Source organism: Hemicordylus capensis, chromosome 2, assembly GCF_027244095.1.
Source record: "Hemicordylus capensis ecotype Gifberg chromosome 2, rHemCap1.1.pri, whole genome shotgun sequence".
Taxonomy (NCBI): domain Eukaryota; kingdom Metazoa; phylum Chordata; class Lepidosauria; order Squamata; family Cordylidae; genus Hemicordylus; species Hemicordylus capensis.
This window is the reverse complement of record NC_069658.1, coordinates 314,637,374-314,664,402: the sequence shown is the minus strand read 5'-3', so window position 1 is coordinate 314,664,402 and position 27,029 is coordinate 314,637,374. Positions and strand designations below refer to the sequence as shown.

Sequence of the window (27,029 nt, the reverse complement as noted above, 5' to 3'; positions counted from 1 at the left end):
GGAGAGCTGGTCTTGTGGTAGCAAGCATGACTTGTCCCCTTAGCTAAGCAGGGTCTGCCCTGGTTGCATATGAATGGGAGACTTGATGTGTGAGCACTGTAAGATATTCCCCTTAGAGGATGGAGCCGCTCTGGGAAGAGCAGAAGGTTCCAAGTTCCCATCCCTGGTATATCCAAGATAGAGCTGAGAGAGATTCCTGTCTGCACTGCAACCTTGGAGAAGCCACTGCCAGTCTGTGTAGACAATACTGAGCTAGATGGACCTATGACTCAGAATATGGCAGCTTCCTGTGTTCCTAACTGCTACATTTGATTGCCTTTATAGTTAAACAATTAGACAATAAAGAAGAAATGCTTCGTATGAAGTCATCTATATAGTAAAGACCTCTAATAGCCGTATTCCTGCAGCATACCCATGTATATGAAATACATTCAGCTTATAAAGAAACATTGCCTTATTAAATTTGTTCTTTGACCAAATGTTATGCTCAGGCGCGTAACAATGATAGGGCAAGGGGAGACAGTTGTCTGGGGGCCCCACTGCCTGGAGGGGCACCTCATGTGACTCCCCATTGCCCCCTGCCCAGCCCCATAGCCTCTCAGCCACTTGCCCTCTTCACCGTCTCTCCTGCTTGTTCTCCTGGCCGGCAATGGAAGCAGCAGACAAGCTGCAAAGAGCTGCTTTTCTCCCGCCTCTCAGCTGATCGGCGGGTGGGCGGGGCTTCCACGGAGGCCTCCGTGTAGGCCGCAGTGAAGCCTGAACTCGAGTAGGGCCCAAGCAAGCCAGGAAGGAGGAGGCAGCCAGAGTGTTCTCTGCAGCAGAAGACCCCTTGCTGCCCTGCTTAACCCAGACCAGCATTTGCCAGGTAGAGTGTGAACTCCTTTTTGTGGTTACCTTTCCCGCCCCGCCCCCCATATATAGGGATCTGCTTGCCATAGGGCTTGGATATGGGGGGGGGGGGAGGGACTGAGAAGTCTCTGAATATTTATTTTGAAACAGCTTGGAAAATTTGCTGACTTAAAAAAAAACTATCTAAAAAGTCCTATAAGTGGCTTGTTTCATGGCAGAAAATTGCAAAAACTTCTGGAACAGTATTTTATTAATTTTATTTATTCATTCATTCATTTATAAATGCACTTATGTTCAAGTTGTTTTGCAACCCAGAAGGTCTGAGTGAGAACTGTGAAGCATGTGTGGTGCTTTTATTTTATTTTTCTTGTGTGTGAACTGCTCCCCAATAACTTGCAGGGACTTCAGGGTCAATCTGGCCAACATGTGAATGCAGCACCTCCATTCCAGAGGAGATGTGTCTTAAAGGGCTTTAAAAGCCTCCTGTGAAAAACCTCCTGCAATCAAACTTGACTGAATTTGTTCAGAATTCTGAGAAAACAAACATAGGTTCACCCTGCATGGTTGAAAGTCTCCTTTGCTAATCTGCAGCGAGGGGCCCATTTTAATAATTCATCTTTCTAGTGTGTTCTAGGCATTAAAAGTAATACAAATGTATAGTACTCAATGTATATCACTATATATTGTGATGTGTGTGTGTGTATTCAGTGAAATGTATTTGCAGGCAGCATACTTATTTTGGAATATCAGACTTAAATCCTTGGGGACCTGGGGTGTGCGGAGGCCCTGGACTTTGAGTGGGGGGGCATTTTAAAATCTTGTCTCTGGGCCCACTCCAACCTTGCTATGCCCCTGGTTATGCTAGTTATATGCTTCTTTACAGATTCTGTGCTGCTATGAATAATAAGGCCAGTTGTTATTCATGAAGCACAGAATTTGTAAAGAAATCTATAGCTAACATAACATTTGGTCAAAGAACAAATTTAATAATGCAATGTATTAGAAATTCTCCCCTCTTAAGGGAACTTAGGAAGCTGCCTTATATCATGTCAGGTCCATGACCAGCCCAAGACCTTTTGCATAGATAGCACACACTCTGTCATTGAACTTCCGCTCCTCCCTAGAGCGAGTGGCCCTCCTTCACCACCAAACTGTTTTAGAAGATTCTCTTTCCTGAAATGAGAACAGCTCACTGGGAAGCTTTTCACATAAGGCTTTTGAAGCCCTTTAATTTGCATCTCCTCTGGAATGGAAGAGGTGCATCTACATATTGGCTAGATTTACCCCCAAAGCCCTGTGAGTTATCGGGGAGCAGTTCACACACAATTTGGGTTTTTCACTGTGCATTAGAGTATAACCTGATTTATATGGGGGCGGGGAAGTGTCACTGTTTGTGTTGGGTTTCGAGGACAGCTTCGAGATCACAGTAAAGCCTCCCCGTAAAGTCGTGTAAAATCTGCTGTGTATAAAAGCCCCTGGTTGCTCCCCTCCTCTTTAGTGATGTCAGATTATTTAGTGAACTGTGCATACATGAAGTCCTCACGTAAATGAGATCATCATTGACTTCAGGATTCATGCCAGCCTTTTTCAGCTAAATAGGAAACGTGTGCAGAGCTATTCTTGATGTTAAAATCAGTAGCATTGCCCTTTATATGTTCAAGCTCTGAGCACATATCCAAACTCCTGCCTGTGCAAGGAGCCTGTGAAGAAATGTACATGCAAATTGCTGGAGAGAGGGGGGAAAAGGCAAGAGTTGCCATAGCAACCATGCATGGAATGTTGGGAGGAGGGTTTGACTAAGAGTAGGGATGTGCATGAAATGGTTTGGTGGTCCTTTTTTGGAACACCGAATGTCTCTCTCACACACACCAGCCACTTCTGGTATGACACTGACTTTGGTGGCAAGGAGGTACGCTGCTGCCCCACAAGTGCAGGGGGAGCAGGCTTAGCCCACTCTCCCTTCATACGGGCAGGGAGCTGTCCCTGGGTTGTCGGCTCCATCACGGAGTCGGCAGGGGTGGTGTGGATCGGGGGCCAGCTGGCCCCAGGAAGTTCCAGGATTCCCTGTGCAAGCATGTGGGGCATTCTGGAGAGACCTCTGGGGCCGGGAGGCTTGTTTTAGCCTCCCGGCGGGGGTCTCCTCATGTGTTGCCGTGTGGCGGCAGCACACGATCAACCAAATGGGGTTAGTGGAGCACTGCACTCTGCACTGCACCCTGCACTCGCTCCGCTAACCTCATTTAAGGGGAGGGGTACTTTTGGTAGTTTGCTCCTGGGAGCTGCGTGGATCCTGTGGCAGCAGACGACCAGGAGAAACCGGGTTAGACTCCCTTAGCCCGATTTCTTCTGTTCGTGAGAATAGCTTCTCTGTGTCAAGTCTAATAGCTGACATATTTGACAAAATTGTAATGAAGTTTGTGTCCTGCTTTGCAGAAATCATTATTTCCATCTTTTGTAAATAATTAACTTGTCCTTATTTGTTTTTATATTTTAAGCTTTGTTTCTCTTTCCATGCACTGAACATATATGCCCATCCTGTGCTTGCGAGGCTACATGACCAAGAGGTTAGTTATTGAGTTATTGTCCTTAAGTATGCTTTCTATCAATTTACTTGGCACCAAAGTTAAGCTGACCGGCCTGTAATTCCCCAGATCCCCCTTGGATCCCTTTTGGAAAATCGGAGTCACATTGGCTAATTTTCAGTCCTCTGGTTCAGAGCCTGATTGTAGGGGAAAGTTACATATTTTTGCTAGGAGATTGGCAATTTCACATTTGAGTTCCTCCAGAACTCTTGAGTGGATGCCATCTGGCCCTGGTGATTTGTTAATTTTTAGTTTTTTCACGACAGTTAAGAACATTTTCCCTTGTCACCTCAAATTGGCCTAGTTCTTCAGCTGCTAAACCTGAAAAGCTCAATTCTGGAGAGGGTATGTAGTCAGTATCCTCCGCTATGAAGACAGATGCAAAGAACTCATTTAGCTTCTCTGCAATCTCATTAACTTCCTTTATCCTTTTCACATCCTCCTCATCTAAGGGTCCAACTACCTCCCTGGCAGGTTTTCTACTTCTGATATGTTTAAAGACATTATTGTTATTGCCCTTGACACTTCTAGCTATATGCTCCTCAAACTCTCTCTTTGCATCCTTTATTGTCTCCTTGCATTTCTTTTGCCAGAGTTTATGTTCCTTCCTGTTCTCTTCATTTGGGCAGTACTTCTATTTTCTGAAAGAAGTTCTCTTCCCTTTTATAGCTTCCCTGAGTTAGCCATGCTGATATCCTCCTGAACTTGGTGGTACCTTTCCTCATTTTTGGTATACATTACAACTGTGCTTCTAGTACTGTGGTTTTAAATACGTTTCATGCTTTCTGGGGATGTAATGGGGAAGTGTGATTAGTTCAGCTGAAACTTTCAGTTATCTCTTCTTGAATGCAGAGAGGAGAAGAGAGGTGGAGCCTGTGAAATACATACGGTATTTTTTCTCATTGACAAACCATGATTTGTTGGAAATGGGACTACTGATTTGTCTTACAGTTTTTCTGTGCCATATTGCTCTAATAGCATTTTGAATATAATAGTTCTGTACTTCTTGTCTTTCCATAAATAATAAAAACAAACCCAATGCATTGCAACTGTATTTTAGTTTTTATAAGATCATCCATCATCTCTGCTCCAGACGTAATACACAAAAATATGCCTGTCAAAAATAATGGAGTCTGAAAGCTGGCATGATCCAATATGTCAGTGTCAACTTCCTAACCTCGTGAAAATAGTGAAGAGAAAGACCTGGTGCAGTTTCAATTATTGCAACATGTCTTTCCCCCATTATACAGGTGAAACTCGGAAAATTAGAATATCGTGCAAAAGTCCATTAATTTCAGTAACACAAATTAAAAGGTGAAACTGATATATGAGACAGACGCATTACATGCAAAGCGAGATAAGTCAAGCCTTAATTTGTTATAATTGTGATGATCATGGCGTACAGCTCATGAAAACCCCAAATCCACAATCTCAGAAAATTAGAATATTACATGGAACCAAGAAGACAAGGATTGTAGAATAGAACAATATCGGACCTCTGAAAAGTATACAGTGTACTATGCTTGATTGGCCAGCAAACTCGCCTGACCTGACCCCATAGAGAATCTATGGGGCATTGCCAAGAGAAGGATGAGAGACATGAGACCAAACAATGCAGAAGAGCTGAAGGCCGCTAATGAAGCATCCTGGTCTTCCATAATACCTCATCAGTGCCACAGGCTGATAGCATCCATGCCACGCCGCATTGAGGCAGTAATTGCTGCAAAAGGGGCCCAAACCAAGTACTGAATACATATGCATGCTTATACTTTTCAGAGGTCCGATATTGTTCTATTCTACAATCCTTGTCTTCTTGGTTCTATGTAATATTCTAATTTTCTGAGATTGTGGATTTGGGGTTTTCATGAGCTGTACACCATGATCATCACAATTATAACAAATTAAGGCTTGATTTATCTCGCTTTGCATGTAATGCGTCTGTCTCATATATCAGTTTCACCTTTTAATTTGTGTTACTGAAATTAATGGACTTTTGCACGATATTGAGGTGAGCCTCGGAGTACCAGTTGCAGGGGAGTAATGGCAGGTGAGAGGGCATGCCCTCAACTCCTGACTGTAGGCTCCCAATTGGCATCTGGTGGGCCACTGTGCGAAACAGGATGCTGGACTAGATGGGCCTTGGGCCTGATCCAGCAGGGCTGTTCTTATGTTCTTATGTTCTTATTCTAATTTTCCGAGTTTCACCTGTAGGTACCTTTTAGAATAGAATACTCCTCTATAGAAATAAAACTAGCATTGTGACAACAATTATTTTTGTTATTCAGTCTTTCTCCCTCTCTTCTTCCAAAATGGAAATGAATCAGATGGTATTCAAGATCAGGCAGTGGTGTGCAAGTTGCTTTTATCATGTGGAGACCATTTGAAATGGCCTTTGTGTGATAAGCTCTTCCTTTTTTTGCTCTTCTTTTTTTTGCTCTTCTTTTTTTTCATGCTAGTGCCAGCCACTGTCCAGGGCTTATCGCATTGGCATGGAGATGAGCTTTACATGATCTAGTAAAAGAATAACATGGCAATTTAGTCTACCCAATAAATTAGTGGTAGGGGTAAGCTGTCATACCTACATAGCTTAAAGTGATCTCTGATAAAGGTAAGGTAATGTTCTACAAACATTGACTACTGCCTTCAGTAGTCATTCTATGTATATACAGATGTAGGAAGCACTTCTCCCCTTTTGTCTCAAGGAAGCTTCTGTTTTCACAGAGGGCAATCGGGGGCTTGTGGTAAGAGAGGACAGTTGGACCTTAGAACAGCATAGGATAGCTCAGCTAAACCTCTTTCTCCTTATTGAAGGAGTTTCCTATTATGGAAGTGGGCATCGGCGTAGCAACACTGGAGTGGACCCTGGGACAAAAAGTGAAGATGGACCCCTGCCACCTTCTTCAGAGGTGTGACGGGAAAAGCAAAGTTGCCCACCACCTCCCTCAGGGGCATCCCCCCCACCCCCCGTTCAATGATAACTATGCTCTGGGAAGAAAGCATCTGGATGGGGATTCTGCTGCTTTTGCCCTGGGCAACAGTTTTTCTTTATTTTAGAAGATTTATATCCTGCTTTTCTCATAGAGAATTACAGCCGCTTAATAATACCAATACAGAATTTATGGTTTAAATCAATATTTTGAAACTGTTCATAGGCAGATTCACCCATGACACTGCTCTTTTAAGATGGAATTATAGTGCCTGATAGGAACCTAGGTAGTGTCTAGTCAGTGGTTAAATCTCCACCCTTTAGGTACTTCCCTCTTCAGCAAGAAATAATTGACTTCTTGCTCTTTTCCTCTGAGCAGCTGCAAAAGCGGAGAGGCGCCGTGGGAACCTTCCTCTTAGACCATCTATATTGATATGGGAGGGTGCTGTGAAGGCACACCTATGAATATTTCTTGTTTGGGCCATTTTTAATGGCTAGGTTAGGTTACTCTCCTGGCGGAGAGCTGGTCTTGTGGTAGCAAGCATGACTTGTCACCTTAGCTAAGCAGGGTCTGCCTTGGTTGCATCTGAATGGGAGACGATGTGTGAGCACTGTAAGATATTCCCCTTAGGGGATAGAGCCATTCTGGGAAGAGCATCTAGGTCCCAACTTCCTTCCTTGCAATCTCCAAGATAGGGCTGAGAGAGATTCCTGCCTGCACTACAACCTTGGAGCAGCTGCTGCGAGTCTGTGAAGACAATACTGAACTAGATAGGCCAATGGTCTGACTCAGTGAGGCAGGTTTCACGATCAGTGAGACCCGCTTTGAAAGGGTTTGCAGGGAGAGCAGGCTAAGCCCGCTCTCCCCGCAGACAATCAGCAAGCCCTGCCTGGGAGGGCGGATCAGCTGCCCACATGACTGCCGGCTCTGTCACGGAGCCGGTGGGGGCTTGGGAGTTCGGGTGCCACGCGGCCCCCAGAAGCCTCAGCATGCCCTGCGCGAGCAGGGTCTGACTCTCACTGAGTCAGACCATTGGCCTATCTAGTTCAGTATTGTCTTCACAGACTGGCAGCAGCTTCTCCAAGGTTGCAGTGCAGGAAGGAATCTCTCTCAGCCCTATCTCATAGCCCTATGCTAGAGAGGCTGGGGGTCTGCTAGTTCGGTGGTTTACAGGACCAGCAAAAATCGGGCTAGGCTCTCCTAGCCCGATTTTTGCTGGCCGTGAGAATAGCCTCAGTATATGGCAGCTTCCTATGTTCCTACCTTAAGAAACCAGCTGTTGCCATTCACAGCTTTGACAGTATGAATCCTGGATATCTGATTATACCAACAAGAAAATTAAGCTTGGTGAACGTGGTGGAGCACATATAATTTTGCAATTCTGCAAAACGCAATAGCTGTTTATCTCCCCTGTGTGTTGCAATGATTTATTAATCTCAGACTGAGCACTGGTGAAGTTTGTTCAGTAGTAGGCTTAGGAATGATCATGTGTCTATGCTGCTACATATTTCAAATTTCCTTTTGGGCACTAGAAGTTAATTTAGCCTTGCTTAAGTTCTTGCAAATCCTTGTGTTGTTCAGAGAACAGGCAAGTCTTGGGTTAGCATTTAGAAAGCATACAGAAAATTAAAACGATCTCTCTCTTGTTTAACATTTAAAAACTTTAAAGACAGCACATTTTAAATTAAAGACGGCACATACAAAAAGAGGACCCACTCCTGGTATACCTCTGGTGTCAAAAAATAATCATTAACTTTCTGTGTGAGAAGTTAGAGTGTGTGTGTAGGTGTAAGAAAAATTACTGGAGGCATTTAACAGAAGGGAGGGCTAGAGACACTGCTGTAGTGTAACCACCCACACACGCTTTATCAGGAATGAGCAGTAGCTGATTTATCCTGCTGGATTCAGCCCAGAAGAGAGGTTCTTAGGGAGCTGTGATGCATTTTTACTGTCCATATAACTTTTCAGTTTTTGAATGCTAAATCCTCTGGATCTGAACTTCTGACTACATATATTCATTCCAGTTTATTTTTCTATGTAGACTCTTAACGTCTGAAGACTTTTAGCTATAATAATGTATCAAAGCTCATCACAAAATAAGAGGATACAGATGATGATTCAGTGACTTTTAACATTTGTAGTAGTTCCATTGACTTCCTTATGCTTTTTTTAATGTGTTGTATGTGTCCCCATGGTAACATAAATCTCCCCCATTAATTGCCTTTTGTGTGTGCATAAACTGCAGTTATTTTCTGCACCAGTTGTTCATCTCAATTATAGGAAGAAAATATATTGCCTATAGGTTACTTTAAAGTTAATCACAAAAGTCATTTTTGTCAGGTAGCTAGAGTAATAGCTTTATTCTTCACTATCTTTCACCTTATTCAAGAGTGCAATTTCACTTATTTCAGTTGCTGTCATGGCAAGGGACTGGCAAATGTAAGTGAATGCTCTGCAACCCGACAACCGTTAATCAGTTGATATATCAATTAATCAGTAGAATATTCACATCTAAGGAACATACCATTGAAATCAAGGATCATGTAGTTCCATCATGGCATTTGATCACCATTGAAAGATGATTAAGTAATTTTATTTTGCCAGAAGATTGTGAAAGTGTGGAATTTTAAAATTCTTTCTATTTTGGTATCTTCACAATACAAAAGAACCAAGTTGTCAAACAAGAACAGTCATCGTTATCAGTTATGTCAAATGATGTATGTTAACTTTGTATATCATTGAGTCATTTTGTATAGAATTGTGCTGCCTATTCATCTCTATTGTAGCAGGCCTGGGTGACCATAACATTCCATAGTCAGAGAAATACAGAACATCCCCTGGTGCTACAAAAATGGAAGAAATTCCATTCCCTTCTATGAGATTTAAGTTCAGGTAAAGATTTCAGCTTTTTTACACTTAAGTGCTTAAATACATTATTTGCAGGTCATGGTGCAAGTATTTCAATAGTGATGATGCCAATATGATTAATGAAGTTGTTCTTTCTTTCTTTGTAGGATGCTGATGAGGGAAAGGCTCATTCACATCTATGCAGTGAGATTTTTGAGAAAACACTGCAATGAATAACAAAAGGTGTGGCAATAAGCAAGATACTTTTGGGTATATTTTGCTACACACACACACACACACACACACACACACACACACACAAACAACCCATCATTGACTGGGCAAAGTCATTTTGCATAAATTACATTTCTAGGAAAGTTCAAGAAATTAAATATATGTAATAGAATTTTTTATTAATGTACTTAAGAACATAAGAACATAAAAACAGCCCTGCTGGATCAGGCCCAAGGCCCATCTAGTCCAGCATCCTGTTTCGCACAGTGGCCCACCAGATGCCGCTGGAAGCCACAGAAAGGAGTTGAGGGCGTGCCCTCTCTCCTGCCATTACTCCCTTGCAACTGGTACTCAGAGGCATCCTGCCTTTGAGGCTGGAGGTGGCCCACAGCCCTCCGACTAGTAGCCATTGATAGACCTCTCCTCCATGAAGTCCCTCTAAAGCCATCCAGGTTGTTGGCTGTCACCACATCCTATGGCAGAGAGTTCCACAAGTGGATCACGCGTTGTGTGAAAAGGTACTTCCGTTTGTTGGTCCTAGACCTCCTGGCAATCAATTTCATGGAGTGACCCCTTGTTCTAGTGTTGTGTGAGAGGGAAAGGAATTTCTCTCCACTTTCTCCACACCATGCATGATTTTATAGACCTCTATCATTTTATAGACCTTCCTATCAAAGGAAGTAAACAAAAGTTTTTGAAATTTGTTCAATTTCAACTTCAAACATTCATTTTGTTGTATAATGACCATATGTGGTCAATTTGAATAATTATAAATTTGAATTTGAGAAAGATCTGCTTTTCTTGGGCATTATGCTGTTTTGGAATTATTGAACTGATAATAAATATGTTGAGAGCAATAACAGGTAAAATATGAATTCAGAATTTCTGCTTTAACACCCCCCCCCCGCAAAAAAAAATTATTTAAACATGTCCCCAAGCATATTCTGCTTTAAAAATTGGTGCATTCAACTACTTTAAGAGTAAGGTGTGTTCATGCAAGATATGTTATTTGTAGGTAATTGTGAAGTATGATATTCAGAATTTCTTTTTAAAAAATGAAAATATTCACCATGCCTATTCTATAAAAAGTAGTGCATTCAGGTAATTTCAGTGGCAGAATTGTGTATGCAAAATTTTGTTTCTGTTGTTCATTGGGAAGCATGATTTTATTTCACACACATTCTTCAAAATATATTCTACACACACACAAAAATATTTTGCTGAGTTCATGATATCAATACAAAAAATATTCATACACATTCCCTAGACTTCAGCAGTAAAGGGGAATAAAAAACAATTCTACTAGTCTGCAAGCTTCTGTTAATATTAATATTAACAATCTCCAGCCCCCTCCCCCAGTATAAGCAATTCTCTTTATATTGGTGTTCTTTAGGCAATAATCTTTTATGTATTTTTCAGGATATTTTTAGCAGGGCATGTGTGTGCCAGTAATTGCATGGGTTGTAAATCTATTGCAGATAATCAGTGGACTGATACTCTGTTTTCTGGGCTAACTGGGTAAGCAATACCAGTTAGTGATTCAGCAATAAGGCAAAAAGCAAGGAAGGGAGAAGAGAACTAAGCTGAGTAGGAAAGGTAAGGCAGAGTATAGTTATGTAGTGTTGGCTCTTGGTTGCTGACATGATATCAGCATGATGGTCACTGGGCTTTTAGGGAAGCTTCTAGCCAGTTGGAAATCATGTATGGGAATCAACTATGTCCAGGGACACAGTGGAAACAACAGAAAACAGTGGTTGACTTTAATCGGCATTAGTTCTTCAAAACTGGTCAGTGGGCTCGAACATTTGGTTCAGTGGAACTTTTGCCAAAAAGCATTCCCCAAATCCCATTTAGTGCATTTCAGGGATTCTAATTCCAGGAAAGAGAGTGTCCGTCCACTACTAACCAATGCAAAACAGACATTTTTGTGTCTCACCACTTGCACATTTGATTGTCAGCCCTGAGGGAATCCTGTTATATGGCAAGCCTCAATTTTTCAAACACATTTTGTTTCACTACTACGTTTCCTCCATAGGGTTCAAACTATTATTTTGATTCATGAAATTCAGAAATTCATTAGTTTTGATCTGGGCTCAAGAGTTTTGGGGGGTAGGAAACCCCTTTTACAATTGGGGACTAGGTTAGCTATTTTTTTAAGCTTACGGAGTTTCTTTAATGACATGGTCTTGGAGTTCCTAAAAGACAGTGGCTGACTTCCTGACTAAGGAAGTCAGGGTGTCCAGGGAAGGAATGATTTTCATTTATCCTTTCTGCCTTGGAAGTATTCTGAGCCTTCCAAAAATATATCCTTGAGGATCACACAGTGCCTTTGGAAGATAAGTCGGTACTTTTAGAGAAAGTAAGCTGGTAAAATCTTGCAGTAATTTCTGTAACTCTATGAAAAAGATGGCAACAAGCCTTAAAGGAGCCTTGATACTAAGTCCCCTAAAGCAACTGCTTCCCCATCCTTAATTTTGCATTAATATTCTGCAAAATTTTCTGTTGTATTGGAATTCTGCAAAAAAGTAGCATTAATATTTTGAAGTTCTAGTTTTTAATGTATGCTGTTAGTTTACAAATTTAAGAGGGTAAAAGTCTTTAGGGATGTGCAAAGTGTTTTGATGTCGAAACATTTTGATTCGAAATGGGCCATTTTGAGTGTTTCAAGCTCAAAACAAAATGCCTTTTTAAATAAAGGGAATGTTTTGAGCTCGGAACACAACAACCCCATTATGATTCAAAACATTTTGACATATCGAGCGCTATTTTGGAGGCCTGTTTTTCACTTGCTGATAAATTTTCTGGCACTGGCTTCCGATTGGCTTGCAATCTCCTTGCTTCTTGGTTTGCTTGTTATCATGGGCAACTGTACCTTCATTGCCTGGAGGGAGGGAGGGGAGCCCAAAAGGAGGGAGTTTCAAAATATATTCAAAGGGACTGGAAGGCAGAGAGAGAGAGCCCTTATAGTGTGCCTCTCTTGAAGAGGATACATCAGGAAAGGAGAAAGGAAGGTTTGGTTTTGTGGTGTTCTTTTCTCAGCACTGAATATAATATGCTGTGCTATTGCTGCTATAACTATCTGGTTTTGGTGAATCTCAGATTGACAAAGGCAGAACTTGAGTGCCTTCCTTCTTTGAGTTGTGGTTTGTTTTGTTTGTGAGATAGTTTTGTGGCGAGAAATGGACAGTGGCAACTGTGTGTGTGTGTCTGTGTGTGTGTGTCTGTGTGTGTGTAATATTTCTTGGTGATTGCTGTGATGAGCTCCATGTCTGATCTTGAGACTAACTTGTTCTTCAATCATTGCTCTGGTCTGCTTGGCAATCTGCATTGCAAAGTGTACTGAGTCAAAATGTGGCTGAAGTTACTCTAGTTGAACATACGGCTATGCCTGCTGTTAATAGGGATGTGCATGTAACCGGCAACAGCTGGTTTGAAGGTGGGGGGTTACCTTTAAGGATCGGAGAGGGTGCTCTTTCCCCCAGCCGCGTTTCCCCCACCGATGCTGAGCTTAAATATGGCTCCACAGGACAGCAGCGTACCTCCTTGCCACCCTGGAGCATGTTGGACTGGAAGTGCCCGGTGCGCATGTGTGTGCACGACATGCGCATGTGCACTGGGCATTTCTGGTCCGACGTGTACCAGGAGGTACTCTGCCTCCCGCAGGACCATTTTTAAGCACAGCACTGGTGGGGGAAATGTAGCCGGGTGTAAAAGCACACTCCCTGATCCTTAAAGGTAACTCCCTGCTGTCAAACGTTTTGAACCGCCAGCCCTTTGAACTGGTTTGGCGGTCCATAAAAGGACCACCCAACCAGTTCATGCACATCTTTAGCTTTTTATAATTTTCAGTTTTAATTTGAACCTAATAATGACTTTGGCTTTTAATCTGACAACTTGTTTTTGTTTAATTTAGTTAATTTTATTACTTTGATTGTATCTTGTGTCTATCTTATTGTTGTGAGCCGCCCCAAGCAGTAGTGCACTGGAGGGGTGGGGTATACGTATTTTAAATAAATAATAATAATTGAGGGTGCTGCTGTGGCAGCTGTTGCAGTGCTAGGAATTAAGGAGTAATAATTGTATGTGAGAAAGCAACTTGTGCCAATGATGTAACTGCAGCACAGGCGCTGTGGCTGGTAGTGGATTCTGGGTCATTGATTCCTTTTTTTGTTTTTGTTTTTTGCCATTTTTGGACTGTGTTTGAAATGTGTGTTCTATGTTGGGAGGGACAGATTCCCCTTTTACTGTGTGCTTCTAATCTGCAGTGTTTTTCAAGGCAGGGTTGCAAAATGCATTGCAAATTGCAATGCAAAACTTGTATGCAGTGCACTCTGTGAGTGCAGCTTATTCCAGCCATAGGGAACAAAGGGGAAACTTGAAACAGCCCATTGTTCCTGATTGGTAGCTCCGAGGGACACCGAAGTGGGTTGTGTGGTAGGGCATGATGACCTACCATACAACCCACCCAAAAAAATGGGCAAGTGGGCAATTTTGAAGAAATTTTTAATCTAAGTTTAAAAACAGTCTTTAAAATTTCCCACTTGACCATTTCTTTTGTGGAGTGGGTGGTAGGTAGCACCCATCACCCTAGGAGATACCCATGGGTTACAATTGGGTGTTTTGTGTTCCCCATTGTTCCCTGTGGTCAAAACATTTGAAACATTGTTTTGTTGAAACAGCCAGTCTGACCGCTGCTTCGATGGAACATTTTGTCAATCTGCAGTTCATTTCAAGCTCGACACAAAACACAAAATCCATTTCATGCACATCCCTAGTCTCTCTCTATGTGTATTTTAGTAAACATTTGTACCTGTCAGTTATTGGTTATCCACAAAATTAGATTATGGACACATCATAGAGACTAATCTATGATGCCTGAAGAAGCACTCTGCCTGCCTACAAAACTGATAATATTCACAATGGATGCCAAGAGAAGGCTTGGATATACAGTTTCATCTGCCTTGTCTATGTTTTGTAGTGTCATTGCGCAGTTTCATATTTTGTTATTTCAGACTTCGATAATCATGTCTTCCTTTGGATACTTTGCACATTTTGTTTCTGTGGGTATCTTGCATTCCCCAGAGACACGCTGCTGCTTTCTAGAATAAGAGAGATTTGCAGACTGACCTTATAACATGTAGATTGTTCATTTCTTCAGGTTGCTTAGGGGCTATTGACTAGACTCTGTTGTATTTTCCAATTTATTGCCACTAACTGGCTTAAATCATAGAAACATAGGAAACTGTCTTATGCCGAGTCAGACCATTGGTCCATTTTAGCTCAGTATTGTCTACTCACACTGGCAACCTTGCAGGCAGGAGTCTCTCACAGCCCTATCTTGGAGATGCCAGAGATGGAACCTGGAACCTTCTGCATGCGAGCATGCAGGTGCTCTTCCCAGAGCAGCCTCAACCCCTAAGGGGAGCATCTGACAGTGCTCACACAAGTAGTCTCCCATTTATATGCAACCGGGGTGGACCCTGCTTAGCAAAGGAGACAATTTATGCTTGCTATCACGATATCAGTTCTCCTCCCATATAAGCAAACTCATTACAGATTGGTGAAAAAGTGATTTAAGCCATACAAGAGCTTTATTGAAAGTTCAACATGTGTGAATCCTACCTTCCCCCATCCTTTAGTGCGACTGATATGGTAGGATAGATGTAATTTTGAGCTCATAGTGGCCAGTTCATGCAACAACATGCAGGAAAGTGGTCAAATATCACTAATTGCTCTGTCACACAGAGCAATTGCAAATATCTATGTATGCTAAAATTTGTTATAAAAATGGTAAATATTTCTTGCTATTTGATAGATAGAAGAAAATAATAGAATGGCTAATACCATGTTTGTATCTCTGTAGGAACACATCAATAGTTCTGATTTTAACAAAGCTTAGACAAATGGCTTTGTCAGTAAACAGTGCAACTGCACATTCTATTTGAAGAGATTTAGAAATGATTCTATGACTTTGTTCATGGTAATATACTCTGGATGAATGTCCAGTGCAGATAAGAATCTCATTTTAGCACTGTGTACTTTTTACATGATGCATGTGAGGAAAATTGACTCAACACACTTTTATTGGGCATTGTGTATTCATAGATAGCAAACTTCCAAATTCAATTCAGAAAAGAACTTAGAGTACTTCAAACTGAAAGGTACAGCCTTGGTTTAATAATAACTACAGCTACTGAACTGATTTGTTTCTTGCCACTGTGTTCATCTTTGGGACAAGCCTGGTAACTAACCTTGGGTTTGGTTTTGTTTTTTTAAAAAAACATATTCTTGATCGCTTTCTTTTGCTTTTTACATACAGTATGCCACTTACTCCAGGTCCTGAAACCATAATGAATTGTTATGCAAGTGTATAAATCATATGAAAAGTTAATAATGGGGACATCTACTCTGGGATTATTTTCTCCTTTTATACAGTAACCTTTTCATCTGGAAGGTTTAAATTACGTTAATTATTCTCTTTAGAAAACATTTTGTGTAAGAGCTAAATGTGGTACAGGTGCCAGAAGGCTGTTCTGGTCTTTGTTTCTACCCATGCCCCTAATTAGGTTGGCATGCGACTTGAGAGCATGACCGATAATTGCCAGTGATGTTCAGAGAGAGAGAGAGAGTTTCTTGGATTATACTGATCTGCTTCTTTCTAAATCCACCAAGTTAATTATTGCCAAGATGAAATTTGATTGCATATAATTGCAAAAATTTTGCCTTCAGGTAATTGCAAAAGATACTAATAAAAATATGATGCATCTACAAGCCCATTGGTGTTAGACTGGCAGTACTATTTATACTGAAGTAAAAAATCTATGCAAGTTCCTGCACTGATTCAGTAAAGCTTTATCTGTAGAAGAGGGGGTGATGTAACAAATGCAATATCTTCGATCTTTGAAGTCTACATCTGAGGACATCAGATACTAACAGTTGTATGAACTTGATTCAGATATCTATCATGAGAGTAGGTAGTGTCCAAACATTTTTGATTATGAAAATATACTGAAATGACCCAGTTCTTTCATTGCCTCAGTAGGATTTTCATATAATCAAAAAACCCTAGAGCTCGATGAGCATACATTTTACAGCTTAAAAGTTTATTTGAAGACTTGAGGCATATAGAGTGTTAAATGAAAATATAAGCATAAGCAGACTAAAACATTCTAAAATAAAATTAAATGTGTGGCATTTGAAGCAGCAGCGTAGGGAGGTTGGTGGTGGCTTGTGTGCGGCGGCTGCCGCAGCCCCTTGGCCCTGCCCCCCACTTCTGACATCAGGTGCAGGGGCCCAGTTAGCCACGCCCCCGTGTCTGACATCAGATGTGGGGGGCATGGCCGCCCTCCAAAATGGGGCCTCACGGCTCCGTGTGGAACGGAGGTTGGCTGTTGGGCAGCGTGGGCCAGAGTGACTCTCCCTGCCTTAAAGGGTATGCCCCCCCCCCGAACAGACCCCCAGCTCAGGCCTGGTTTGTCTCAAATTCAAGCCAGTCCAGGGGTTCTAAAAACTTTTTAAAAAAACAGAATTCACCCCATCTGGGAGTGTGCTGCCGTGGCTTTTGGGGGAGGTGTTCCAGCAGCTCCCTCTCTCTCCACCGGACTCCACCAGTCTCAAAATGGCCTGGTTCTGGTGGCATTTTCAGCCTGTTCTGGACCTCTTCATGCTGTTGGTGGCCATTTTGGAGGTTGCCACACGCACAGCAGCCTCTGTGTGACCCCGATCTGTGTGACCTTGATCTGAAAATGCCAACATCGGGCTTTTTTGAGACTGAGGGGAGGCCGGTAGGGGAGGGGAACCAACGGAGGACCCCTGCACCTGCAGTAGTGCCCCTTGGAGGTGGTGAGTTCTTTAAAAAAATTTTTTTTTTGGTTAGAATTCCCAGGCTGGGGATTTGGTTTAGGCCTGGTTTGGCTTGAGGGCGAGCCGGGGGTGAGCCCTCAAGCCGGCCAAGTTGGTTGTTAAGCTGGTTTGAGGTTGAGCTGGTTCGCGCATCCTTACTGCACATGACATATGCATGCCAATGCCACATGTAGGCTGCTGGAATTAGTGCTGCAGCTGCACATGGCCTTTTGTAAAGTGGGCGTCGCACCTGAAAAAGTGGAAGGGCAGCAGAGGAGCAGGTAAGGACCTGCTTACCACATTTTTAAAGGAATTGATCCCTGCCCCACCGAACTGGTTCGGATGTGGGCACCCAAGCCAGTTTGGTGCTTCTTAAGGAGGCACCGAACTGATTTGGGCACATCCCTACTTTGTTTGATACTTATGTGGCTCAACATGAGCATGCCTTTGAAGAGTTTGAAAAAGTAATTACAACTGGTACAAAATGCGACTGCCAAGTTGTTTGTTTATTTAACATATTTTTATACCGTCCCATATGAAAGTCCTTGGGTGATTCACAATCTAAAAACACAATTAAAACATCAACACAATTAAAACAGTTTTAAAATATAGATAAAAACCTTTAAAACTTAAAACTGTAGACTCTAATTTCATCAGGAATTTTGTCCTGGGGCAACCCTAAAAAAGGCCTAGTTTTGAGTTGCTATCAATGGCCTCAGTGGCAACTGCAACCAGACCTCCCCGGGTTATCTTAATAGGTAGTGAGGTACATGAAGAAGAAGGCGTGTTCTTAAATTCCTTGGACCCAAGCCATTCAGGGCTTTATAGGTAATAACCAGCACTTTGTAATTTGCCCGGATACTTATTGGCAGCCAGTGTGTTTTTAAAAAAATGTTTGTAATATGATCTTGTTGGGTAACCCCAGAGACCAATCTGGCTGCTGCATTCTGTACCAACTTTTCTGGACTACGTACAATGGCAGCCCAATGTAGAGTGCATTACACTTGTCGAGTCTGGATATTACCAGCATATGCACCACTGTTTTAAGCTCATTTCTCTCTAGAAATTGACATGCTAATACTTCTACTACTATTGCTGCTTATACACCGCATGTCAACAAAAGTTCTCAAAGTGGTTCACAGAGAGAGAGAGAAAGAAAGAAAGAAAGAAAGAGAAAGAAAGAAAGAAAGAAAGAAAGAAAGAAAGAAAGAAAGATGGTTCCCTGTCCCCAAAGTGCTCACAGTCTAAAAAGAAACATAAGATATACATCAGCAACAGAAGGATGCTGTGCTGGAGTTGAATAGGGACAGTTGCTTTCCCCTACTTAATATAAGAGATCCACCACTTTAAAAGGTGCCTCATTGCTCAGTCAGCAGGGGTAACTTTGGAACAGAAGTGTATTCAAGTGATGGTCAATAGAGTGCTGGCCTCTTTGATGACAGTGAGGAGGAGAGGCAGCGAGCAGACACATACCCTGGGTGGGGTGGTGGGCCCTGTTGGGCCCTGTGTGACTTCTGGTATGGGAGGTTGTGGTCACCCCTTCTCCCACTGGCAACCTTGATTGCAGAATACATGCTGTCATGAACAGAGTACTCCTGTAATCAGTTAACTTTTAGGATCGAATATCCTATCTTTGATGTTTAACATTCCTTGTTTCCATACATTTATTAGCCCTTTGAAAACATTCACTATATGTTTGGGCCATTACTTTATATATTTATTTATGTCTTCCCAGCTTTTGTGTAAATGGCTATAATTGGAGTACAATGAAAGAAAGAAAGAAAACAGTTTAAGTTCTAATCTTTAGCAAAGTAACTAAAAACTGGCTCTCCTCAGACATCTGGCTATATTAAAACTACTTTTACTTCATTTTCATGTATAGGAATATGGGCCAGCTGTATTGGAGGAAAACGTTTCCTGTTTTGTTTAAAATAATGTTAATTTGTTTCATTCAGTTCCTTCTAAACACATGTGTATATTTTTCCTAATAGCTTCCAAGCAGGGGATTTTCATCAGGAAAGTAGCACGGGGAAACGGTTAAATCTTCTCTAGGGTGGCCCTCATCGGGATTGTCCTCCCTGTGCTGGCTTCTATTTGTGAAAGTTTCAAGACTGGAGATATATTCACATGTATCTATTGCCTCACCTTTGATGACTAACTTGTTAGCCTTTGATGACGTGCATGTGCAATAGGATTAAAGCCCAGCTAACCCTTTCTGGCTTGGGGCTGCATGTTCAGAATAGAATGCAATCATTCATGTGACCGCAAGGGGCTGGGGTGGAGGGAAAGCTAGAGCTTACCTGCCTTACTCCAGACAACCATCTGCACATCAGGTCTCTGCTACCCATGCATGCACGAGTGGTGTGACAGCAAGCCCTGCGGCAATTGGGAGCAGGGGGAAGCAAGCCTGGGCTGAAGACATCCCAGAATGCACCACACAAGCAGCACAGTGCATTGGGGAAACTCTGTGCTGCCTGGCCACTCCCCCCACCCCAGCTCTGATAAGTATGGCCTCTGCCCACCTGGGAACAGTGCTGGAAGTGGCAGTACACATGATCAGTGGCAGAGGTAGGAAGGATTTTTCCCCCTCCCCTTACTTCATTTCTAACCTTTTGAAATTTATCATTTCTTAGCTTCACAGTCCCAGGTAGCAAGACCAATGCCTAGTTACTCTGGGTCATGGGACAAGGCCTGGCACCAGCTGCTACTGTTGTGAGTCTGAAGCCCCCAATGGCATGGAGGCTTTCCATCCCCACAAAACTCACTGGAAAGGCAGCAACAGCAGCCGCAAGGGGCGCATGCGTGGCACCAGCTTCTACTTGCTCAGAGTTTTGCAGACAACGATGGGGGCAGGGGTGGCAGGGAGAAACCCTGCTGTCCCAAAAACGTTTCCTTAAAGTCGAGCGCCGGAGGGGGAAGAGCAGCGGGACGGGTAAGTACTACCCCCCGCCCTTAAAGAGACACTCCCCCCAGTGCCGGGCCACGCCTCCGTGGTTCCGTGCACATCCCTACTGTTCAGGCTAGCACACGAATAATAATACTGTCAGCAATTATTAATGTGTGCAGTGCCGGGATCGAGCCTAATCAAGCCCTCCCCCACAAGCCTAGGTTTTGTACCCTGTAAACACAGGAATAGTTGATCTTGCAGCAGAATTACTGCAAATGGGGCATCAACAACAACTGCTCCGGAATTCTTTGGTGTGGAAGCCAAAATAGTTGTTTTCAGCCACATTCTTCATGACTTGAATGTGTGTTAGCCTATTAACATTTCCTTTCCTTTTTTCCTGTTCCTAAGAAGTGTGTGTTTTTATTTAAGTGGTGGCATTGTTTTTTGTAAAAATATTTTATACTAGCTGACCCTGGCACAGAGCATCTGTGCCCCTAGTTCTCCCTTTTTTTCTCCTCCTCTTCTTCCCCCCTCCATTTTAGCTCTTCCCCACTCCCTCTCAGCTCTTCCCCGTGTTCTTGGCCCCTCCTCCTTTCCCCTCTTCTCTCCCCTCCCCCTTGGCTCCCTCCCCCTTGTCGGCCCATTTCGGGGCTCTCTGCACAGGGTGCAGAGATGCCTGAAATGGGCCATGTACGGCCCGACCAGTCATTTGGGCGGCAGACAGGCCCAAAAAAGGAGGCTTCGCTGCCCTCTCCCACGCCTGCTTGGCCATCCTCCTTGCGAGTAGGCTGGTTGGAAGTGCCATGTGCTCTCCTGCCGGCTCGCAGTGGAGGCCGCAGGTTGGAGGTGGCGTGTGCTTCTGCTGGACCTCCCCCAGCTGCCACTTACTCCCCCCCCCTGCCCACACACCCACCATTTTCTCTCTCTGGCTGGCCACCTGGCCAGCTGTTGCCACTGCCCGCCACTTCCCCCCTGCCCATCCACCCACCCACCTTTTCCCCCAGCCGCCCAATGCTTCCTCCCCTACACCTGCTGTTTTCTCTCCTCCTCCACCCGCCCATTTGCTTGCCTGACTGCTCACCTTTTCTTCCCCTGCTGCTGCTGTTGCTTTCCTCTCCCCCTCCTGGCAGCTCACTTGCGGACTCTTGCGAGAGCTTATATATAGATAGATAGATAGATATTCAGAGGCATATTACTTTTTAATTTGTTAGCAAAAGTATTTACTGAAGTATCAAAGTATTCAGATGCCACATTCTCACATCCTTCAAACCATGATGTACTGTGATTTGCAGCCTGGTTTGGAGAGGTCATGCCAGTTGCCAGTTCAGATATCATTTCAAACTAGTTTGATGAAAGCAGTAAGTAACGTACGGAACACACAAAGAGGGATGCAGGGAGCATGTATGCACAAAGTTTGCTCTCAGTCCTCTAAAGCACGGAGCACTGAATGTAGCCGTTGACTTTTAAAGTGTGTAATTTGTGGCACCCTCTTGATTGGATCAACTAAGTTGAGCAGGAGAATCACTGGCTTTAAAACTGTTAAGTCATGCAGAAGGGTGGTTGCTGGCACTGCTTATCAGTTTCAGTGATTCCATAAAAACACATTATAGTCTCCAGGACTGGTAATATGAATAATTTACCAGTGCTGCCTTATGTAAAATGAGAGTATCTGTACTTCTTTGTGCAAACATAAAAGTATGTGTGTGGTGGTGGAGGGACATTCCTAGTCTTGTTTGGTGTATCAGTTGCAGCCCTACCTGAAGAAAATGAATGTGGCCTCTGTCACACTTTCATTGATCACCTTCTGACTGGAATAGCACTACTATAATGGACTTCATATGGAGTTGCCTAGATGGTCTGGAAACTGCAATTGGTGAAGAATCCCACCATTTAGAGCCTGCCAATGTGACATCAGTTACGTAGAATTATCAGCTGCTCTGGTCGCCAGTTTATATCCAAACTAGCCTCAACATTTACAGCCCTGTGTCTGGAGCTAGGTTGTATTAAGGTTCATCTTCGCCCATATAAGCCTATCCAGGCTTTATGATATACATTGCAAACCTTTCTCTCTGGCCCATCACTGACTACTGATTAGTGGTGACCAGGGACAGGGCTTTTTCTGTGGGCGGTGGCTAGGAAAAGGCTTTTTCTATGGTGGTGCCGCAGCTATGGAACTCTTCTCCCAGGAAATATGGTAAAACAAACTTCGGCTTTTAAAAAATCAGCTGTTAAAACATTCCTATTTTGCAAGGCTTTTAACTGGCTCTCCTTTAAATTCTGTTTTGTTGCGGATGTTTTATATAATTGTTACATTTTATTGTTTGATATTATTGTGTTTTTTTATTATTGTTGCTTTATGAGACCTTGGTCTAAAAGTCAGGATACAAATATTTCAAAGAAATAATATTCTTCTTAAAGCTTGTGTGTGTGTGTGTGTGTGTGTGTGTGTGTGTGTGTGCATGCACACGCGCAAAATTGTGGTTAAAAATACAGGACTACCATTAAAGATCAGCTCATCTAATGGCACAGCGGGGAAATGCTTAACTAACAAGCAGAAGGTTGCTGGTTTGAATCCCCGCTGGTAATATATTGGGCCGCAGCAAAATAGGAAGATGCTGAAAGGCATCATCTCACACTGCGTGGGAGGAGGCAATGGTATACCCTTCCTGTATCCTACCAAAAGAAAACCACAGGGCTCTGTGGGCACCAGGGGTCAAAATTGACTTAACGGCACACTTTACCGTTACCATCTAATCTAGTACTCTATTTTGACATTGACCAAGGTCAGGGCTTCTTAGATATGATTCTTACAGAATCATGCATTTGTTCCCTGCTGCTATATGTCCTGTTACTGATAGCAGTATAATAAATATCTTGTTTGTTTGGATTTGATTTGGCATTTGGTTTATCATGCTCTTTTAGTGCTTTCTGGCTTAAGACCAGGACTGCCTCAGGATTCTGTTAAAGAGAAAACATAATTATAGTGTTTATATTTATAACTTGAGAATCATACAATGCACAATTTTTAATGTGCAAGTCACAAATGAAATTATCTAATGCATGCTTCATAAAACCTTCTGTCTTGTACACTTATAACCTTGCTACGAGGGGAAGGGGCATCAATCAAATTAAAGTGCTGGAAAGCAATCACTTTTACTTGTAAGAAACAATGTAGCATAAAATCAATCTATAATAAAAGACTTGGGCTGTGTATGAAATTGATTTTGCATTCTGTTTCGAGCTCAAAACGAAACAGAAATGATCTAGACATTCTGTTGAAACAACCAGTCTGACTGGTTGTTTTGATGGAACAAACTCAAAATGTTTTGAGTGTTTCAGCCATAGGGAATAATGGGAAAACTCGAAACACCCCAATTGTCCCCCACTGAGACACGAAATTGGGTTGGGTGGTAGGGCATGATGGGCGCTACCAAACCAATAAAAGAAATGAACAAGCAGGCTATTTTGATTAAAAAAACAACAATACCTAAACCCCAATAGGATCCTGTGGGGTTTTTTTGGGGGGGGGGTTAAAAAAATTAAATTCACCCACTTCCCCGTTTCTTCTGCGGGTTGGGTGGTAGGTAGCACCCATCATGCCCTACCACCCAACTTCATCAACATTTATAACCATTAGCAGTAATTTCCAGCATTGTTAACCACTCAGGCATGCCAATGTGATGTTACTGCACACTGATATGTTAATGTGTTGTAGTAACTATTTTTAAATATCATCCTAAGCACCAAATTGGTTGGCACCAGAAAGGCTTAGGACTGAGTTGCAAGAAACTTTTGTTCAAGAATTTTCACCAGGCAACCTGACTTTCTGCCACCTCTGAATTGCTTTTCAGGCATTAAATAACCATGTACAGTGTACATTATTACACCATTGCCAAAATCTTGAGCCCATTTTATCATAGTCATTTTAACTGCTTCATCTCAGAACTGTGAGGGTCTCTCATTGCTTCTGAGTGCCTTCCAGCCCAGTAGAAGGTGAGCAAATAACCTTTCCCTCCCAGAAGACTGGAGAGGGAAAGGAGGGCTCAAGATGTGGGTCATAATATAGATATGACTGCTTGTGAAAAATTATGGAAAACTGATTTAAAGTTTACTGCATATTATACTTTAAAAGAAAATGATTATAAGATGATGTATAGGTGGTATCTGACACCGAAAAAATTAGCATTAATGTATAAAAATGTTTCAAACAAATGTTGGAAATGTGGACAATGTGAAGGAACTTTTTTCCATATGTGGTGGTCATGTGGGAAGGCAAAGGCTTTTGGGGATATGATATATAATGAGTTGAAGAAATTTTTTTAAATGACATTTCCTAAGAGGCCAGAATCCTTCCTGCTGGGAATAACCCAAGGAGAGTTTTCCAGAAGAAATTTAACATTTTTTATGTATGCAACCATGGCGGCTAGGATAGTATATGCGCAGAAACTGAAAGACACTAAAATGCCCTCAAAAGACTGGTTGATAAAAAATTTGGAATATGCTGAGATGGCAAAGCTTACAGCACTTATAAAGGATGAAAATTTGGAATCTTTCAAAGATTGGGAACCATTTTTACTTTTTTTTTTCTAGTATGGACTTTTCAGCAGGGTTTGAAATATAGTAATAACAGCAGGTTGGGTTGGATAAAATATAGCAGTGGTTTATATGTATAGTTAATGTGAACCATGCAGATAGGTAAGCGGGGAGTCAATATTTACTTAAATAAATAAATAAATGTAATTTGAATGTAAAGCTATTGTAAAAGCCAATAAAAATTTAAAATGCAAAAAAGAGAGAGAGAGAGAGAGAGAGAATGCCTTTCAGCATCTTCCTATATTGCTGCTGCCCGATATAGGTCTTTCCCATAGTCTGGGAAACATACCAGTGGGGATTTGAACCAGCAACCTCTGGCTTGCTAGTCAAATCATTTCCCCCCGCTGTGCCATTATGTGGCTGACTACTAAAGACATCCAAATGCATGGATATGAACACTTATTTACATTTCAGTGCTTTGGGTTGGGTATCCCCCTTCACTTATTTTGAGTGTATAAAACTTGCAACATGATTCCAAATGCTTAACTAGAAGACGGGCAATTCAGGCTTTAATTTTTAAACAGAAGTACTGTACAAGCAATGGCCACTGGATGCTGTCAGTTGTGAATGGGGCAGTGAATTTCCCTTGCAATAAACATGGAATTAGCAATCATAACCCCCACCCCGACCTCCTGCTTCTGTGTTTGCTGCAGAAAAACCAGCCACTTAAAACAGAGCATGCATCACACTCAATAGATGGTGCTGTGCATGTATTTTGCTCTTTACTCTTTGGACAAAAATTTAAAAACTAAGATGGAACTTACATCTTAGTAAATAGGATTTAACCTAGCTCAGGTATAATGTATAATGTTTCCTATTATCACTGTGTTCTAATATTTAAGGTAATCTTTTCCTAAGTATTTCTGTGTGTTTTAGAGGCATTTTTATTTTTGATGACTTTATTTTGATAAACTGGCATAATTTATGAAGACTCTGCTAAATCAATAATGTAACAAAAATTATTCATTCAAAACAGAAACAAAAGTTTGTCTAAAAAATAACACTCAAAACATCAAAATATACATTTGGAAGCTCTTATTTTTGAATGACATTAGCATTTGAGAAGAATGGTAGATCATAACTAAAAGCTAATAAGGGGCAGGACTTCTCCCCGCTGCTATTATCAGGAGCCTTAAAATGTTGACTAAAATTAATGGCTGATCTTATGAAAGATGCCTGTTACTGTTTCTTATAGAAAAGCTAGTCTTAGTGCTAGAAGAAGTAACATGACATCAGTCTTTCTTGTACCAATTGTTATTTCTGAAACTAGTTCAGGTTCTTAATGTTGTTACCGAAGTATTGAACTGCAATGTATTGTTCTTTTCACAGGAATGGGAAGTATCCTTGAGTTCTGGTATAACATTGCTGGTCTCAACATGGAGAAGTGTTTACAGTCAAGATTTGGGTTGGAATCCTATGCATATCGACTAGAGAGCAAGTCTCATTGAATTCAGTGGAATTGACTGCTGAGTTGACTAGGGATGTGCACAAAATGTTTTGGGTAAGCAGGGTGGTGATGGAGAGAAGTAGCTTTAAGGAGCAGGTACGCAGGTCCTTACCTGCTCCTCTGCCACCCCACCACCATTCTAGTTGCAACACTGTGGTGTTCAAAAGGCTGTGCATGGCTGCTTCCCTGTTCCTGGCAGCCTGCATGCGGCATCAGCACACAGATGGCGTTTGTGCATGCAGGGGTGCCATGTATGTGCTGATGCCACGCACAAGCTGCCAGGAACAGGGAAGCAGTTGCACACATCCTTTTGAACAGCACAGTGCTGTGACCAGAACGGCGGTGGAAGAGCAGGTAAGTACCTGCGTACCTGCTCCTTAAAGCTACCATTCACCCTCTGCTGAAATGTTTAGGCTGAGGCAACCTGAATCATTTTGGCGCACCTCTAATGAGGAACCAAAATGTTTTGTGTTGGCTTGCCTAGACTCAGGGTCAGTTAAAATGGAATTGGTACTTGCAGTCTTTGTATGGAGAGTTCCACAGAAGTTGTGTGCCAGACTTGCACTGACCTTTCTGACTGTGATGAAGGCAATTATCTTCCAATTTTACCTAGTTTGTTTGATTGTTTGATTGTTTGTTTATTTGATTTCTATACTGCCATTCAAAAAATGGCTCAGAGCGGATTACACAGAAAAATAATAAAAAATAAGATGAATCTCTGTCCCCAAAGGGCTCACAATCTAAAAAGAAGCACAAGATAGACACCAGCAACAGACACTGGAGGTACTGTGCTGGGGGGTGGATAGGGCCAGTTACTCTCC

The 27,029-nt window shown here is 42.2% G+C and overlaps 1 protein-coding gene and 1 long non-coding RNA gene across 2 annotated transcripts in view; both read left to right on the top strand.

Moving 5' to 3' along the window:
* Positions 1-27,029, top strand: part of SYN2 (synapsin II) — a 354,597-nt gene that overhangs the window by 25,220 nt on the left and 302,348 nt on the right. The gene's annotated exons all lie outside the window — the stretch shown is intronic.
* LOC128343568 (uncharacterized) lies at positions 778-26,322 on the top strand. Its single transcript, XR_008315591.1, has 5 exons — positions 778-865; positions 3,345-3,413; positions 9,145-9,250; positions 9,373-9,448; positions 26,091-26,322. It is a non-coding gene; the product is annotated as an uncharacterized LOC128343568 (long non-coding RNA).